The sequence below is a fragment of the Eubalaena glacialis genome, chromosome 6 (genome assembly GCF_028564815.1).
Source record: "Eubalaena glacialis isolate mEubGla1 chromosome 6, mEubGla1.1.hap2.+ XY, whole genome shotgun sequence".
Lineage (NCBI taxonomy): Eukaryota > Metazoa > Chordata > Mammalia > Artiodactyla > Balaenidae > Eubalaena > Eubalaena glacialis.
In genome coordinates, this window is record NC_083721.1 from 150854712 (window position 1) to 150871647 (window position 16936).

Sequence of the window (16936 nt, forward strand, 5' to 3'; positions counted from 1 at the left end):
TCCTTTTTCATTTCTAATTCTATTGATTTGAGTCTTCTCCCTTTTTTTCTTGATGAGTCTGGCTAATGGTTTATCAATTTTGTTTATCTTCTCAAAGAACCAGCTTTTAGTTTTATTGATCTTTGCAATTGTTTCCTTCATTTCTTTTTCATTTGTTTCTGATCTGATCTTTATGATTTCTTTCCTTCTGCTAACTTTGGGGGGTTTTTTTGTTCTTCTTTCTCTAATTGCTTTAGATGTAAGTTTAGGTTGTTTATTTGAGATTTTTTCTTGTTTCTTGAGGTAGGATTGTATTGCTATAAACTTCCCTCTTAGAACGGCTTTTGCTGCATCCCGTAGGTTTTGGGCCGTCGTGTTTTCATTGTCATTTGTTTCTAGTTATTTTTGATTTCCTCTTTGATTTCTTCAGTGATCTCTTGGTTATTTAGTGTTGTGTTGTTTAACCTCCTTGTGTTTGTATTTTTTACAGTATTTTTTCCTGTAATTGATATCTAGTCTCATTGAGTTGCGGTCAGAAAATATACTTGATACGATTTCAATTTTCTTAAATTTGCCAAGGCTTGATTTGTGACCCAAGATATGATCTATCCTGGAGAATGTTCCATGAGCACTTGAGAAGAAAGTATATTCTGTTGTTGTTGAATGGCATGTCCTATAAATATCAGTTAAGTCCATCTTGTTTAATGTATCATTTAAAGCTTGTATTTCCTTTTTTATTTTCAGTTTTGATGATCTGTCCATTGGTGAAAGTGGGGTGTTAAAAGTCCCCTACTATGATTGTGTTACTGTCAATTTCCCCTTTTATCGCTGTTAGCATTTGCCTTATGTATTGGGGTGCTCCTATGTTGGGTGCATAAATATTTACAATTGTTATATCTTTTTCTTGGATTGATCCCTTGATCATTATGTAGTGTCCTTCTTTGTCTCTTGTAATAGTCTTTATTTTAAAGTCTATTTTGTCTAATATGAGAATTGCTACTCCAGCTTTCTTTTGATTTCCATTTGCATGAAATATCTTTTTCCATCCCCTCACTTTCAATCTGTATGTGTCCCTAGTTCTGAATTGGTGCTCTTGTACACAGCATATACACAGGTCTTGTTTTTGTATCCATTCAGCCAGTGTATGTCTTAGTTGGAGCATTTACTCCATTTACATTTAAGGTAATTATCCATATGTATGTTCCTATTACCATTTTCGTAATTGCTTTCGGTTTGTTATTGTAGGTCTTTTCCTTTTCTTGTGTTCCTGCCTAGAGAAGTTCCTTTAGCATTTGTTGTAAAGCTGGTTTGGTGGTGCTGAATTCTCTTGGCTTTTGCTTGTCTGTAAAGGTTTTAATTTCTCTGTCAAATCTGAATGAGATCCTTGCTGGGTACAGTAATCTTGGTTGTATGTTTTTCTCTTTCATTATTTTAAATATGCCCTGCCACACCCTTCTGGCTTGCAGAGTTTCTGCTGAAAGATCAGCTGTTAACCTTATGGGGATTCCCTTGTATGTTATTTGTTGCTTTTCCCTTGTTGCTTTTAATATTTTTTCTTTGTATTTAATTTTTGATAGGTTGATTAATATGTGTCTTGGTGTGTTTCTCCTTGGATTTATCCTGTATGGGACTCTCTGCACTTCCTGGACTTGATTGACTATTTCCTTTCCCATGTTAGGGAAGTTTTCAACTCTAATCTCATCAAATATTTTCTCAGCTCCCTTCTTTTTATCTTCTTCTGGAACCCCTATAATTCGAATGTTGGTGTGTTTAATGTTGTCCCAGAGGTCTCTGAGGCTCTCCTCAATTCTTTTCATTCTGTTTTCTTTATTTTGCTCTGCGGTAGTTATTTCCACTATTTTATCTTCCAGGTCACTTATCCATTCTTCTGCCTCAGTTATTCTGCTATTGATTCTTTCTAGAGAATTTTTCATTTCATTTATTGTGTTGTTCATCATTGTTTGTTTGCTCTTTAGTTCTTCTAGGTCCTTGTTAAATGTTTCTTGTATTTCCTCCCTTCTATTTCCAAGATTTTGGATCATCTTTACTATCATTACTTTGAATTCTTTTTCAGGGAGACAGCCTATTTCCTCTTCATTTGTTTGGTCTGGTGGGTTTTTACCTTGCTCCTTCGTCTGCTGCATATTTCTCTGTCTTGTCACTTTGCTTAACTTACTGTGTTTGGGGTCTCCTTTTTGCAGGCTGCAGGTTCGTAGTTCCCGTTGTTTTTGGTGTCTGCCCCCAGTGGGTGAGGTTGGTTCAGTTGGTTTTGTAGGCTTCCTGGTGGAGGGGACTGGTGCCTGTGTTCTGGTGGGTGGGGCTGGATTTTGTCTGTTTGGTGGGCAGTGGTACATTGGGGTGTCTGTGAACTTAGTATGATTTTAGGCAGCCTCTATGCTAATGGGTGGGGTTTTGTTCCTGTCTTGCTAGTTGTTTGGCATGGGGCTTCCAGCCGTGGAGTTTGCTGGCCATTGGGTGGAGCTGGGTCTTAACGTTGAGATGGAGATCTCTGGGAGAGTTTTCGCCGTTTGATATTACATGGAGCTGGGAGTGCTCTGATGGCCCAGTGTCCTGAATTTGGCTTTCCCACCTCAGACGCTCAGGCCTGACATCTGGCTGGAGCACCAAGACCCTGTCAGCCACACAGCTCAGAAGAAAAGGGAGAAAAAAGGAAAGAAAAAATAAATTTAAAAAAATTACAAATTAAAAAAATTATTAAAATTAAAAAATTTTAATAATAATAATAAAAAGAAGAGAGCAACCAAACCAATAAACAAATCCACCAGTGATAACAAGCACTAAAGAATAAACTAAGTTAAACATAAAAATCAGAAACAAATCAGTCACAGACAGCAAACCCCAAGTCTACATTTGCTCCCAAGGTCCACCACCTCAATTTTGGGATAATTTGTTTTCTATTCAGGTATTCCACAGATGCAGGGTACATCAAATTGATTGTGGGGATTTAATCCACTGCTCCTGAGGCTGCACGGAGAAATTCACCTTTCTCTTCTTTGTTCACACAGCTCCTCGGGTTCAGCTTTAGTTTTGGTCCCACCCCTGCGTGTCACCCTCAGGCATCTGTTCCCGCCCAGACAGGACGGGGTTGGAGCAGTGGCTGATTAGGGGACTCTGGTTCACTCAGGCCAGGGGGAGGGAGGGGTACGGTAGTCATAATTGGAAAGTGGGGCAAGCCTGTGGCGGCAGAGGCCGGCGTGATGTTGCAGCAGCCTGAGGCACGCCGTGCGTTCTCCTGGGGAAGTTGTCCTGGATCACGGGACCCTGGCAGTGGCGGGCTGCACAGACTCCCAGGAGGGGAGGTGTGGATCATGATCTGTACTTGCTCACAGGCTTCTTGGTGGCGGCAGCAGCAGCGTTAGCGATTCATGCCCATCTCTGGGATCCGAGCGATAGCTGGCTCACGCCCATCTCTGGAGCTCGTTTAGGTGGTGCTCTGAATCCCCTCTCCTCACACACCCCGAAACAATGGTCTCTTGCCTCTTAGGCAGTTCCAGACTTTTTCTCGGACTCCCTCCCGGCTAGCTGTAGCGCACTAGCCGCCTTCAGGCTGCACGCAGCCAACCCCAGTCCTCTCCCTGGGATATGCCCTCCGAAGCCCAAGCCTCAGCTCCCAGCCCGCACCCGTCCCGGCGGGTGAGCAGACAAGCCTCTCGGGCTGGTGAGTGCTGGTCAGCACCAATCCTCTGTGCGGGATTCTCTCCGCTTTGCCCTCTGCACCCCTGTGGCTGTGCTCTCCTCTGTGGCTCTGAATCTTCCCCCCAACCCACCCCCCGTCTCCACCAGTGAAGGGGCTTCTTGGTGTGTGGAAACGTTTCCTCCTTCACAGCTCCGTCCCAGAGGTGCAGGTCCCAGCCCTATTCTTTTGTCTCTGTTTTTTCTTTTTTCTTTTGCCCTAGCCGGGTACGTGGGGAGTTTCTTGCCTTTTGGGAAGTCTGAGGTGTTCTGCCAGCATTAAGTAGGTGTTCTATAGGAGTTGTTCCACATGTAGATGTATTGCTGGTGTATTTGGGGGGAGAAAGGTGATCTCCACGTCTTACTCCTCTGCCATCTTGAAGGTCCCCCTCAAGACATTTAAATATACAACACTTTGTAAGAAAATGTCCAGCACAGAGATCTAGGTGAATTTCTAACAGTGCTCACTGGTTGATTCCAGATGTTATAAATGTACTTTATATAAAATGTACTTTATATACATTTTATGGTAGGTGCTTGTCCTGGAGAAGCTTACATTTTTTTCTGAAGAAAATATGAAGCAAAATTGTGACTAAAATACAATCCAGAACTCCTTTTCTATAGTTCTTTACGGGGTAACATGAAAACACTCAGAAAGGAGTCAATAATTGCATTTGGAATTTCTGAGCAGGTATACCTGAGAGATGACATTTGATCTGGGTGTTGGCAGTTGAGTAGATTTCCTGCATAGGAAACTTTAGGTTCTTTGCTGAAAACTGAGGTATCATTTAGATCTTAGTAATCACCTATATCAGACAAAATGTACTGAGACACATGAAGATAAATATGGTATGGCCACAGTGTCAGATACCACTTGGCCATATTAGTTCCCAGCATTTAGAATTTAGGAGATGACAGAGTGTTCTATTTATGATTTCCAGGGTGTGCAGCACAGAATAGACTCAATAAAATTTTGTTGAATTGAATTATACTGAATTGAATGGCTTTCTGAGATTCATATGCACCATTCTTGGGGCTAACTAGAACTTAGCATGATAAGGAGTGCTGTGTCATTAGGTACATCTTCTGATGGAACAGAATCAATTTAGAAGGAAAAAACTAAAAGCAAGGGTGACATCACAAACCTCCCAGTGGCACTTGTTCTTTTTAGTGTCTCTCAGGTAGTAAGAGTCTCCCCTAACCCTAACCCTAACTCCTGTGCCAGGAAATAGATGTTCACCAGTGATTTACATTCTCCCTACTTCCCCATTGCCTGTAATGTAAAGTTGTCATGAAGAGGCTCCCCAGCCAGGGACTACATATCCCAGGCCCCTTTGCATCCAGGTGGGGCCATATGGTGAGTTCTCAGCAGTGGAACGTGACTGGAATTGGTGTGTGTCACTGGCCCTCCTCACGCTCACATACACGTTGGTCCAACTGCCAACTGCCAGCACCTGCGTTTCTTTTCCTGAAGACTTTGTCCTCCAGGGCTTGCTTTGCCCACTCACACAAGCAGGTTGGAAATGCCTGGGAATTACCATCCCCTGGAAAACAGCTTTAAACAAATGATTGACAGCATGGATATAAACACATCTTCCTCATCCTTCAAGTGAGAAAACTCTGAGACTTGCGGTTTACACTGGGTCCCAGAATTTCCCCAACAGGATCAACCTCTGGTTGCCCACAGTGGCACCTTGCTTGATAATATACTCTTTATTTGTTTTCTTCCCTTTTTCACCTCCTCCATTGCCCTACCAGCATTCAAATCCATGTCTCAGAGTCAGATTCTGCACAATGCAAACTAAGATTATACATTTTCTCCTAGACCCCACGTTTCTTTCTCTTGTTTTACTCTTTTGATTTATTGGAGTACAACCTCTACTAGCTTTCTAGAAAAGATCAGTAGAAGGAACAATTTTTGATTTTGGTCTCGTGTGTCAAAATATAGCCTTCACAATGGATTTTAAATTCAGCTATATGCATTAAGAGAGAAATATTATATATAATAATTAGATAAAATTATAGTAATTTTCAAAATTATTTCTCTTCAACTTTGGAATGTATTAGTCCACTGTTTCTCAGTTTCTAGTGTTGTTCTTGAGAAGGCCAATATCATTATAGTCTCTCCTCTTTTGTATGTGATATATTCTCTTTCTGAAAGATTTCAGAATCTTCTCTCTATCCAGATTTCCTACAGTTTAATGATTAAGTGCCTTAGTGTTGTTTATATGGTTGTTTTTTCATTCATTGATCTGGGCTCTCAAGGAATTCTTACAAACTGGAAACTCCTGTCCTTCAGATCTGCAAATGTGTCTTATTATTTCTGTATAATTTCCTCTCCTTTGTTTTCTTGTTCTCTTTCCCTGAAACTCATTATTTGGATGTTTGCACTCCTGAATAGTTCTCAAATTTCCTTTATTTTTTAAAAAAATTTCATCATTCTTTTATTAAATTTTATGGAACAACTCCTCAACTCTATTTGCTTATCTTTCTATTATTTTCTTTTAGATATGATATCATATGTTTGATTCCAAAAATCTGCCATTATAAGCAGAAGACCTGGAATTATATCTAAGTATGTACAGTTTTTAGAGGAGGGTTATTAAGGGGGAAAGAACAAAAATACGGTTTCAGGTGCATACCTCCTGTGGACACATCCAGTAGTCACTGCTACTCTCCTTGCTCACCTGGCTCCCAGCCTGAAGAAATTGTTACTGTCAGTAATAATGATAATGGTATTGATACTTGTCAGTCTAGTTAGGACGGTGGAAATGACTCTAGTTATTTCAAAAGGAATTTAACCAAGGGAATTGTTTAGAAAAGTGTTGGAAGGACCAGAAAATCAAGAAGGAAAAGGATGAGATGTTACTCAGAGATTAGTACCTGAGAGGTGCTAGTACACCCCTAGAGCTGCAGGGACAAAAGGGATGGTGGTGTTTTGTGGAATCCACATGGGTTGAGGGTACTGGGGTGTCATTAGCAACACAGCTGTTACCAATCCCCCACCACTGCTGCTCTGCAGGAAGTCAAGAGCCTGCCCTCCTGCTGACTCTGCAGGGGCCCTGGAGCCCAGCCTTGCTGAAGCTGTTGGAATTGCTGCTGAGACTTTAGAACCCATAGTTGTTTGTTTCTGCTGCTACAGCTGCCATAACCATGCTTCTAGGGCAGCACCTGGCAGTCACCTGCATTTGCTTGCCACTGTCACTGCTGCTGCAGCTGCTGCAGTCAGAGGCCAGGAGCTCACGTTTCTGAAGTTTTGGGCATTCTGCCTCTGTCACCTCTAGAGACAGAAGCAAATGAAGGAAAATGGCTTATCTTTTCTACTGCCTTTTACTCCACCAGTATCTCCCAGTGGTTAGCAGAGGATAATCAGAAACTGGCAAGGGAGTCTGGGTCATACTGCTTTGAGGTAGGAAGGTTGGAAATGGAGCTGAGAGTCAAAAGGCAAATAACCAACATCTACACTTCTTATGCACTAAATAGGTACCAGGACTATATCTACATCATCTCATTTAATCCTCACAACAAACCACTGAAAGTAGCTACGGTTGCTACCCACATTGTAGAGATGAGGAGACTGACTCAGATGGTTATGTAGCTGGGAAGATGGCAGATTCAGGATTCTAACTCAGGTCAGTCTCCAATAAGTCATGGGCTCTTCATCATTTTGCTTCCTACAGATCTTCAGTGAAGTACCCTTCATGCCTCATGGCTGCCCTGGGCGCTGCTGTCGTCCTCTGTATTAGTGATTGCTGTTGGTCTTCTCCCCTTCAGGCCAAGAAAAGCCCCTTCTGCTTTTTTATGAGCGGCTTTTCACATAGTAAAGCTTTATCCTAAGTGGTAGTAGTCCCCATCTACCCACCCTGTACTATTGAATCAAAATCTGCATTTTCACAAGAGTGTCAGTTGATTTTTATGTTCCCTAGTGTTTGAGAAAAGGTGCTGTCTACCTCATCTCTCTCCTGCCCAGAGCATGTCCATATATTCTGGGAGTGGGGGAGAGATGGTGGGGTGCATGTCACAGTATCACACTGTACTTGAAATCATTGCTCCCTTGTAAATTCTGCCTTGACCTTTAGATTGATCCACTTTGCCAAAGTTTTTCTTCATTTTGCTGATTCTTTTTCAGTTACCACAATGTCTCTGTTGTTGATCTGGCATGTTTGGGGAATCCCATTCCATCAGATGGTCTGACTCCAAGTGTTCCCTAGTCCAAGGTCTCTTTTATATATACATCCCTGAACCTCATATAGACCCGCCCAGGTGTCTGCAGATATGATACAATGCTTCTAGACATGCCATGATAGAAAAGAATCCCACCCTCCAGCACTCTAAGGTAGCAGGAAGCTTATTTTACCATGATCATATTAGAACACGCCCTAATTCTCACTCTAATTGCACTATTCATTCCCTATAGACGGGAAACAGGTGGCTGTGTAGCAGCAAGCAGAGAGAAATGAGAGAACATATCCTCAACAGCTCGTGTTCACTCCTCTTTCTTGTTCTTTTGTCTGCTCTACGTGTAATGCCAGACCCCAGCCCTGCCTGCCCCTCCACCACAGGTGACAGAATTTATATATTCTACTTGTGTGATTAACTTCCCTCCATTTCCGGGAGCTGATACCAAAATCCAGACATCTAGAGAGCATGATATGAATAGACTTTTCAGGGAAACCATAGTCATATTTTCAAGCAATACATCAATGTTTATTCTGCTTCTTGAACAGCTTCTTAATTCTCATTGGAGTTTATTAGTCACCCTTGTTCTCAGTTGATTAAATTTGTTTGTAGTTGCCTCCAAGATTATACTGACAGATATTCCTCCTTACAATTTAATAGCAACATTTTTGCAGCTGACAGAATTAAGACAAATGGAAAAAGTGAATGCACCACACTGTATAGATCTGATTTGTCTTTCTTCCCGTCTCCTTATTTGTTTTTGCCATGATTGGGAGCCAAATGAACAGAGTGACACTGGGTTTTAGTAAGATAACTCTATTATTTTTGATTTATGGTTTCATATTTTTGAAAGCCAATACAATAAAAGTAAAGATAAAAGTTAGCTGGTGTAATTTGTACAGTCACTATATTTTATGAGTTAGTTGTTTTAGAGTACATTATGACCGGCACAAATTAAAACAATATGGAGGAAAAAAATATAAGGTATTTAAAAAGTCTATTCTGGTTACATTTAACTGGTTCTCTTTAAATATGGACACTTCCAAGGAGTAGGAAGTGCATATGACATGCAGCATGAGAGCGGCTGGTCTGTTGAGCAATTTTTATTTAATTTACACAATATAGTATATGTGTCTACTATGTGCCCATTACTGGATTGGGGATAATTTTTGTAAGGTTGCAAGGAAGAGACAAAATCAAATGACCTTTTGTGGAATAATGGAAAAAAAAATGGCTGTTCTTTGTGGTCTTATAGTCACTTTGAATCACAGTTCCCCAAGATTAGTTGCAGACTGAGCCACGTGGAGAACCAGGTCATCAGCTCAGCTACACTGTCTGCCACGACTTGCCCTTTGTTCTAGCAGGTGGATGCCCACAGTACGTATATGAATGAGTTGATTTGCTAATAAACACCACGAGTACCCCTAAAGGATGGAGCTTGTAGATACAGTTGGCCTCTTGGGCATTTTGCCTTTCTCTGGGGTTCTGGTCTGGTGCCCACATAAGCAGAGTTGCTGCCTCTGCTTGGCCCAAGTTACCAGCCATGGCAGCTTTGCTCGGAGAGCCCCAAATTTGTGATCATGAGCAAGAGGCACTTATGCCTTTATGGATTCTTCTCCATCCAGGGATCAAGGAATCCGTTTCCCTCCAAAGTCGAAGAATTTAGATAATTTTTTAATAAGCTGCCCTTTGGGTGTTGCGTGAGTCACACAGCGTAAGTTCCAGAAGGGCATTGTTTTATTCACTGCTGTATCCTCAGTGCCTAGATAGAGCGCCATTAGGTCATAATGGGCCCTCCATAAACATCTGTGGAAGAAATGTATACAGGTGGCGCAATGGTTATGTTTAACATTGTTGGCTAAAAGGTAGGGTCAGGATGTATGAGGTAACCTCAGTAAACTGGAGAGTCTGTGTTCTGCCTTTTCTAGTATCTAGGATGAGGAGCATTTATACCTGCCTGCCTCCTAGTTGTGCTGAGAGGATTATTTAGGTGGTGCTGTTAAGTACTACAGGGTTAGAAAATGCTCCACGCAATTGAATTCTGCCTAATTAGTGCTTATTGTGTTTGCTAAGTTCTTAGGGGTGTGAAGAAATGCAGGCCCTTCTCAATGCCCTTTATAATCCCATTTTTATTCTGATAGATGTAGCCCTATGCTCACTCCTTCCCCACTGCTTCACTCTTCCCTCTGTTCTCTCTTGTGGGGCCAGAGCAAGATGGTAAGAGTGCCATCCTGATTGGCTTGTGTGTGGTGGGGGACCACAGGGGAAGGCGGAGGTGGTGAGTCCCAGGCTGTGTCAAACAGGCTTTCCTATTGCAGTAGTGGACAGCACAGAACCTGGAAATATGATGTGATGGTCTGTATGCTGAGCAAAAATAAAATAGGAGAATAAGCTTAAGATCAATATCTGGGATGTCCCAAGAAGGGCAGACGTAATTACTGGAAATGGTCCGAACACAGTGGTCAGAAGTCAAGTTTTTAATAGAGGGCGTTGGCTGATATTTAGGGACAAGGGTGAGCGCTTAAAGTTGCCATTCATGGTGGACACTATTAAGTGCTCACACACTTACAGTTTGGGTTCTTTTCCCATCAATGCAAACTCTTCTCCCACGGGCTTCCAGTAACATTCCCGATGCAATGACATGTGCTCTCTCTCTCTTTTTTTTTATATTGGGGTATAGTTGATTAATAATGTTGTGTTAGTTTCAGGGGTACAGCAAAGTGATTCAGTTATACATATACATGTACCTATTTTTTTTCAAATTCTTCTCCCATTTAGGTTATTACAGAATATTGAGCAGAATTCCCTGTGCTCTACAGTAGGTCCTTGTTGGTTATCTATTTTAAATATAGTAGTGTGCACATGACATGTTCTCTTCTGCTCCAGTCCCTTATTTCAAAAAACCTTTAAAATATTTTCTCCTCAATTCCTCCCGCCAATACATAAAGATCCTATCTCAGATGACACCCAACTTTTCTTTGCTTAAAAATTAGTTCTTGGGCTTCTGGGTAAAGATGATTCATTAGAAAGTGCATTTACATCCCTTCATATTACGTTTACAGTAAAGGTGTAAACCTGAGGCGCACTCACAAGAGCAATGAGGGTGAGAGGAATGCCATAGCAGATAATACACCTGTATATTTCTGTAATTCAAAACTGCAAGGGTGACAACAAATGAAACTGAGCAGAGGAAGCCTCAGCCTAGAATACACACCATGGCGCTCCGAAGTGGCGTAGAATCCCAGAGAAGATTCACCGTATGGAGCAGAAATGCGATATGTGGCTAAAATGAGGGGAAATAATTAAAACTCTGAACAGGCAGTCCCCACCTCCCTCTCCAACCTGCAGAGGTAAGGCACAGGTATCCTAGCAATTGGCCCCAGATCAAAGGATCGGGGGAATGTTTTCCTTAAAGGAAATCAGAATGAACCCTAAAATGAGTGGAAGTACCATAGATGAAAGCCCTTCCCACTTTGGCACATGGGATGGGCTCCGGTCATAACAGGTGCCTCCCCACCTGATCGTTCTGAGAAACCTGCCTTTGACAAGCCCCTCAGGCCCACACAGCTGTCAGCCAGGCTTCCACCCATGACTGGATGCCCAGGGCCACCGAATATTGGAGGAAAGCCTGGATCGTGGAAGAGAAAAGACCAGAATAAAGAGACTGGCAACCTGACCCCAGAAAACATATTTATAATTTCATTAATGTTCTCCAAGTGGATTTAAGAAGGTAGTGCATCTGTAAAACAGGAGTGGACTTATCTTTAAAAGTCAAGAGAGAGCTTCCAGAAATTAAAACAAGGATTCAAGAAATTTTTTAAAAATCAAAATTCAGTTGAGGTTTTGAATGAGAAAATTTATAATATCCCTGAGTATAGTTATCCATATAAAACTGAATTCCTACTTGCTACCATATACGATAATAAATTACATATGGGTTAAAGACTGAAAAGTAAAATAAAAAAATAGTTCAATTGTTTGAAGGCAATTTAGGAGAAAATCTTTGTGACTTGGAGAAGAGGTGGATTTCTTAAACTAGAAACCCCTATTCTCAGTATCTCTATGCCAAAGTAAACACAATGAACAGTTTACCTGTATGTGTGTGTGTATTTCTAGATTTTCATATTCATGCAATGTATTTGTATGTAGATACACACATTTGAACCCACACACCCCTCATATGTGTGTGTGTGTGTGTGTGTGTGTGTGTATATATATATTTTATATATATATATATATTTTTCACACACACACACACTGTATTTTATTTTTACAAGAGATAAATAGACTGACACCAAGCATTGTACATGGATGACCACAACAAAAGCAACAATGATTGCAATTACCAAACATGAAACACACTCATACTATGTCATAATATTGACATTCAGTCCAGTAATCCTCCACTGTAACAGCTCCTTTACTTTGCAGTGAAAATTGATTTGTATATTCTTTGCCTCTGAGTCCTTGTGGGATTTTTTTTTTTAATTCAAACAAAGTCACAAAAATTATACTCATCCTCATCAGTTCACTCAGTCCCATGTAATTAATTTTTTTTTCATCTTGATCTTTTGTTAGCACTTTTATGAGCTCATCAGTTTTTCATTAGAGTTCTGAAAATGCTTATTCATTCAGTTCAGCAGTACAGTCAGGTACCAGAAACCTGTACTTGTCAGAGTCTTTTCCATGAATTTCTTGAAGATGAAACCCTTTTATAGGAACATATTTGCAAAAGCATCAGAGTACACCCAGAACTGTCTGTAAATGACAAAAGACTTAAAAATGACCATGGTTAAAGATTTGATGAAAGTTCATAATAATGCAGTTGACAAGAAAATTAGTTATTTCTGAGATATACATTTTAAAGTAATAACTAGGATTATGACTTATAACATTATACCAGAACATATAAGATTTTTAGAAATTTCATGTAATGTCTGAAACATTTATATTAACATATTTCCATACAAATAACCCAATGAAAGTTTAGTATTAGTTGTTTTGTTTGTTTGTTTTTTTATACTGCAGGTTCTTATTAGTCATCAATTTTATACACATCAGTGTATACATGTCAATCCCAATCGCCCAATTCAGCACACCACCATCCCCACCCCACCGCAGTTTTCCCCCCTTGGTGTCCATATGTCTGTTCTCTACATCTGTGTCTCAACTTCTGCCCCGCAAACCGGCTCATCTGTACCATTTTTCTAGGTTCCACATACATGCATTAATATACGATATTTGTTTTTCTCTTTCTGACTTACTTCACTCTGTATGACAGTCTGTAGATCCATCCACGTCTCAACAAATGACTCAATTTCGTTCCTTTTTATGGCTGAGTAATATTTCATTGTATATATGTACCACAACTTCTTTATCCATTCGTCTGTTGATGGGCATTTAGGTTGCTTCCATGACCTGGCTATTGTAAATAGTGCTGCAATGAACATTCGGGTGCATGTGTCTTTTTGAATTACGGTTTTCTCTGGGTATATGCCCAGTAGTGGGATTGCTGGGACATATGGTAATTCTATTTTTAGTTTTTTAAGGAACCTCCATATTGTTCTCCATAGTGGCTGTATCAATTTACATTCCCACCAACAGTGCAAGAGGGTACCCTTTTCTCCACACCCTCTCCAGCGTTTGTTGTTTGTAGATTTTCTGATGATGCCCACTCTAACTGGTGTGAGGTGATACCTCATTGTAGTTTTGATTTGCATTTCTCTAATAATTAGTGATGTTGAGCATCTTTTCATGTGCTTCGTGGCCGTCTGTATGTCTTCTTTGGAGAAATGTCTATTTAGGTCTTCTGCCCATTTTTGGATTGGGTTGTTTGTTTCTTTAATATTGAACTGAATGAGCTGTTTATATATTTTGGAGATTAATCCTTTGTCCGTTGATCTGTTTGCAAATATTTTCTCCCATTCTGAGGGTTGTCTTTTCGTCTTGTTTATGGTTTCCTTTGCTGTGCAAAAGCTTTGAAGTTTCATTAGGTCCCATTTGTTTATTTTTGTTTTTATTTCCATTACTCTAGAAGGTGGATCAAAAAAGACCTTGCTGTGATTTATGTCAAAGAGTGTTCTTCCTATGTTTTCCTCTAAGAGTTTTATAGTGTCCAGTCTTACATTTAGGTCTCTAATCCATTTTGAGTTTATTTTTGTGTATGGTGTTAGGGAGTATTCTAATTTCATTCTTTTACATGTAGCTGTCCAGTTTTCCCAGCACCATTTATTGAAGAGACTGTCTTTTCTCCATTGTATATCTTTGCCTCCTTTGTCATAGATTAGTTGACCATAGGTGCGTGGGTTTATCTCTGGGCTTTCTATCTTGTTCCATTGATCTATGTTTCTGTTTTTGTGCCAGTACCATATTGTCTTGATTACTGTAGCTTTGTAGTATAGTCTGAAGTCAGGGAGGCTGATTCCTCCAGCTCCATTTTTTTCCCTCAAGACTGCTTTGGCTATTCGGGGTCTTTTGTGTTTCCATACAAATTTTAAGATGATTTGTTCTAGCTCCGTAAAAAATGCCATTGGTAATTTGATAGGGATTGCATTGAATCTGTAGATTGCTTTGGGTAGTATAGTCATTTTCACAATGTTGATTCTTCCAATCCAAGAACATGGTATATCTCTCCATCTGTTGGTATCATCTTTAATTTCTTTCATCAGTGTCTTATAGTTTTCTGCATACAGGTCTTTTGTCTCCCTAGGTAGGTTTATTCCTAGGTATTTTATTCTTTTTGTTGCAATGGTAAATGGGAGTGTTTCCATAATTTCTCTTTCAGATTTTTCATCATTAGTGTATAGGAATGCAAGAGATTTCTGTGCATTAACTTTGTATCTTGCAACTTTACCATATTCATTAATTAGCTCTAGCAGTTTTCTGGTGGCAGTTTTAGGATTCTCTATGTATAGTATCATGTCATCTGCAAACAGTGACAGTTTTACTTCTTCTTTTCCAATTTGTATTCCTTTTATTTCTTTTTCTTCTCTGATTGCCGTGGCTAGGACTTCCAGAACTATGTTGAATAATAGTGGTGAGAGTGGACATCCTTGTCTCGTTCCTGATCTTAGAGGAAATGCTTTCAGTTTTTCACCATTGAGAATGATGTTTGCTGTGGGTTTGCCATATATGGCCTTTATTATGTTGAGGTAGGTTCCCTCTATGCCCACTTTCTGGAGAGTTTTTATCATAAATGGGTGTTGAATTTTGTCAAAAGCTTTTTCTGCATCTATTGAGATGATCATATGGTTTTTATTCTTCAATTTGTTAATATGGTGTATCACATTGATTGATTTGCATATATTGAAGAATCCTTGCATCCCTGGGATAAATCCCACTTGATCATGGTGTATGATCCTTTTAATGTGTTGTTGGATTCTGTTTGCTAGTATTTTGTTGAGGATTTTTGCATCTATATTCATCAGTGATATTGGTCTGTAATTTCTTTTTTTGTAGTGTCTTTGTCTGGTTTTGGTATCAGAGTGATGGTGGCCTCATAGAATGAGTTCGGGAGTGTTCCTTCCTCTGCAATTTTTTGGAAGAGTTTGAGAAGGATAGGTGTTAGCTCTTCTCTAAATGTTTGATAGAATTCACCTGTGAAGCCATCTGGTCCTGGACTTTTGTTTGTTGGAAGATTTTTAATCACAGTTTCAATTTCATTACTTGTGATTGGTCTGTTCATATGTTCTGTTTCTTCCTGGTTCAGTCTTGGAAGGTTATACCTTTCTAAGAATTTGTCCATTTCTTCCAGGTTGTCCATTTTATTGGCATAAAGTTGCTTGTAGTAGTCTCTTAGGATGCTTTGTATTTCTGCGGTGTCTGTTGTAACTTCTCCTTTTTCATTTCTGATTTTATTGATTTGAGTCCTCTCCCTCTTTTTCTTGATGAGTCTGGCTAATGGCTTATCAATTTTGTTTATCTTCTCAAAGAACCAGCTTTTAGTTTTATTGATCTTTGCTATTGTTTTCTTTGTTTCATTTATTTCTGCTCTGATCTTTATGATTTCTTTCCTTCTGCTAACTTTGGGTTTTGTTTGTTCTTCTTTCTCTAGTTTCTTTAGGTGTAAGGTTAGATTGTTTACTTGAGATTTTTCTTGTTTCTTTAGGTAGGCTTGTATAGCTATAAACTTCCCTCTTAGAACTGCTTTTGCTGCATCCCATAGGTTTTTAATCGTCGTGTTTTCATTGTAATTTGTCTCTAGGTATTTTTTGATTTCCTCTTTGATTTCTTCAGTGATCTCTTGGTTATTTCGTAACGTATTGTTTAGCCTCCATGTGTTTGTGTTTTTTACGTATTTTCCCTGTAATTGATTTCTAATCTCATAGCGTTGTGGTCAGAAAAGATGCTTGATATGATTTCAATTTTCTTAAATTTACTGAGGCTTGATTTGTGACCCAAGATGTGATCTAACTTGGAGAATGTTCCGTGCGCACTTGAGAAGAAAGTGTAATCTTCTGTTTTTGGATGGAATGTCCTATAAATATCAATTAAATCTATCTGGTCTATTGTGTCATTTAAAGCTTCTGTTTCCTTATTAATTTTCTGTTTGGATGATCTGTCCATTGGTGTAAGTGAGGTGTTAAAGTCCCCCACTATTATTGTGTTACTGTCGATTTCCTCTTTTATAGCTGTTAGCAGTTGCCTTATGTATTGAGGTGCTCCTATGTTGGGTGCATATATATTTATAATTGTTATATCTTCTTCTTGGATTGATCCCTTGATCATTATGTAGTGTCCTTCCTTGTCTCTTGTAACATTCTTTATTTTAAAGTCTATTTTATCTGATATGAGTATAGCTACTTCAGCTTTCTTTTGATTTCCATTTGCATGGAATATCTTTTTCCATCCCCTCACTTTCAGTCTGTATGTGTCCCTAGGTCTAAAGTGGGTCTCTTGTAGACAGCATATATATGGGTCTTGTTTTTGTATCCATTCAGCAAGCCTGTGTCTTTTGGTTGGAGCATTTAATCCATTCACGTTTAAGGTAATTATCGATATGTATGTTTCTATGACCATTTTCTTAATTGTTTTGGGTTTGTTTTTGTAGGTCCTTTTCTTCTCTTTTGTTTCCCACTTAGAGAAG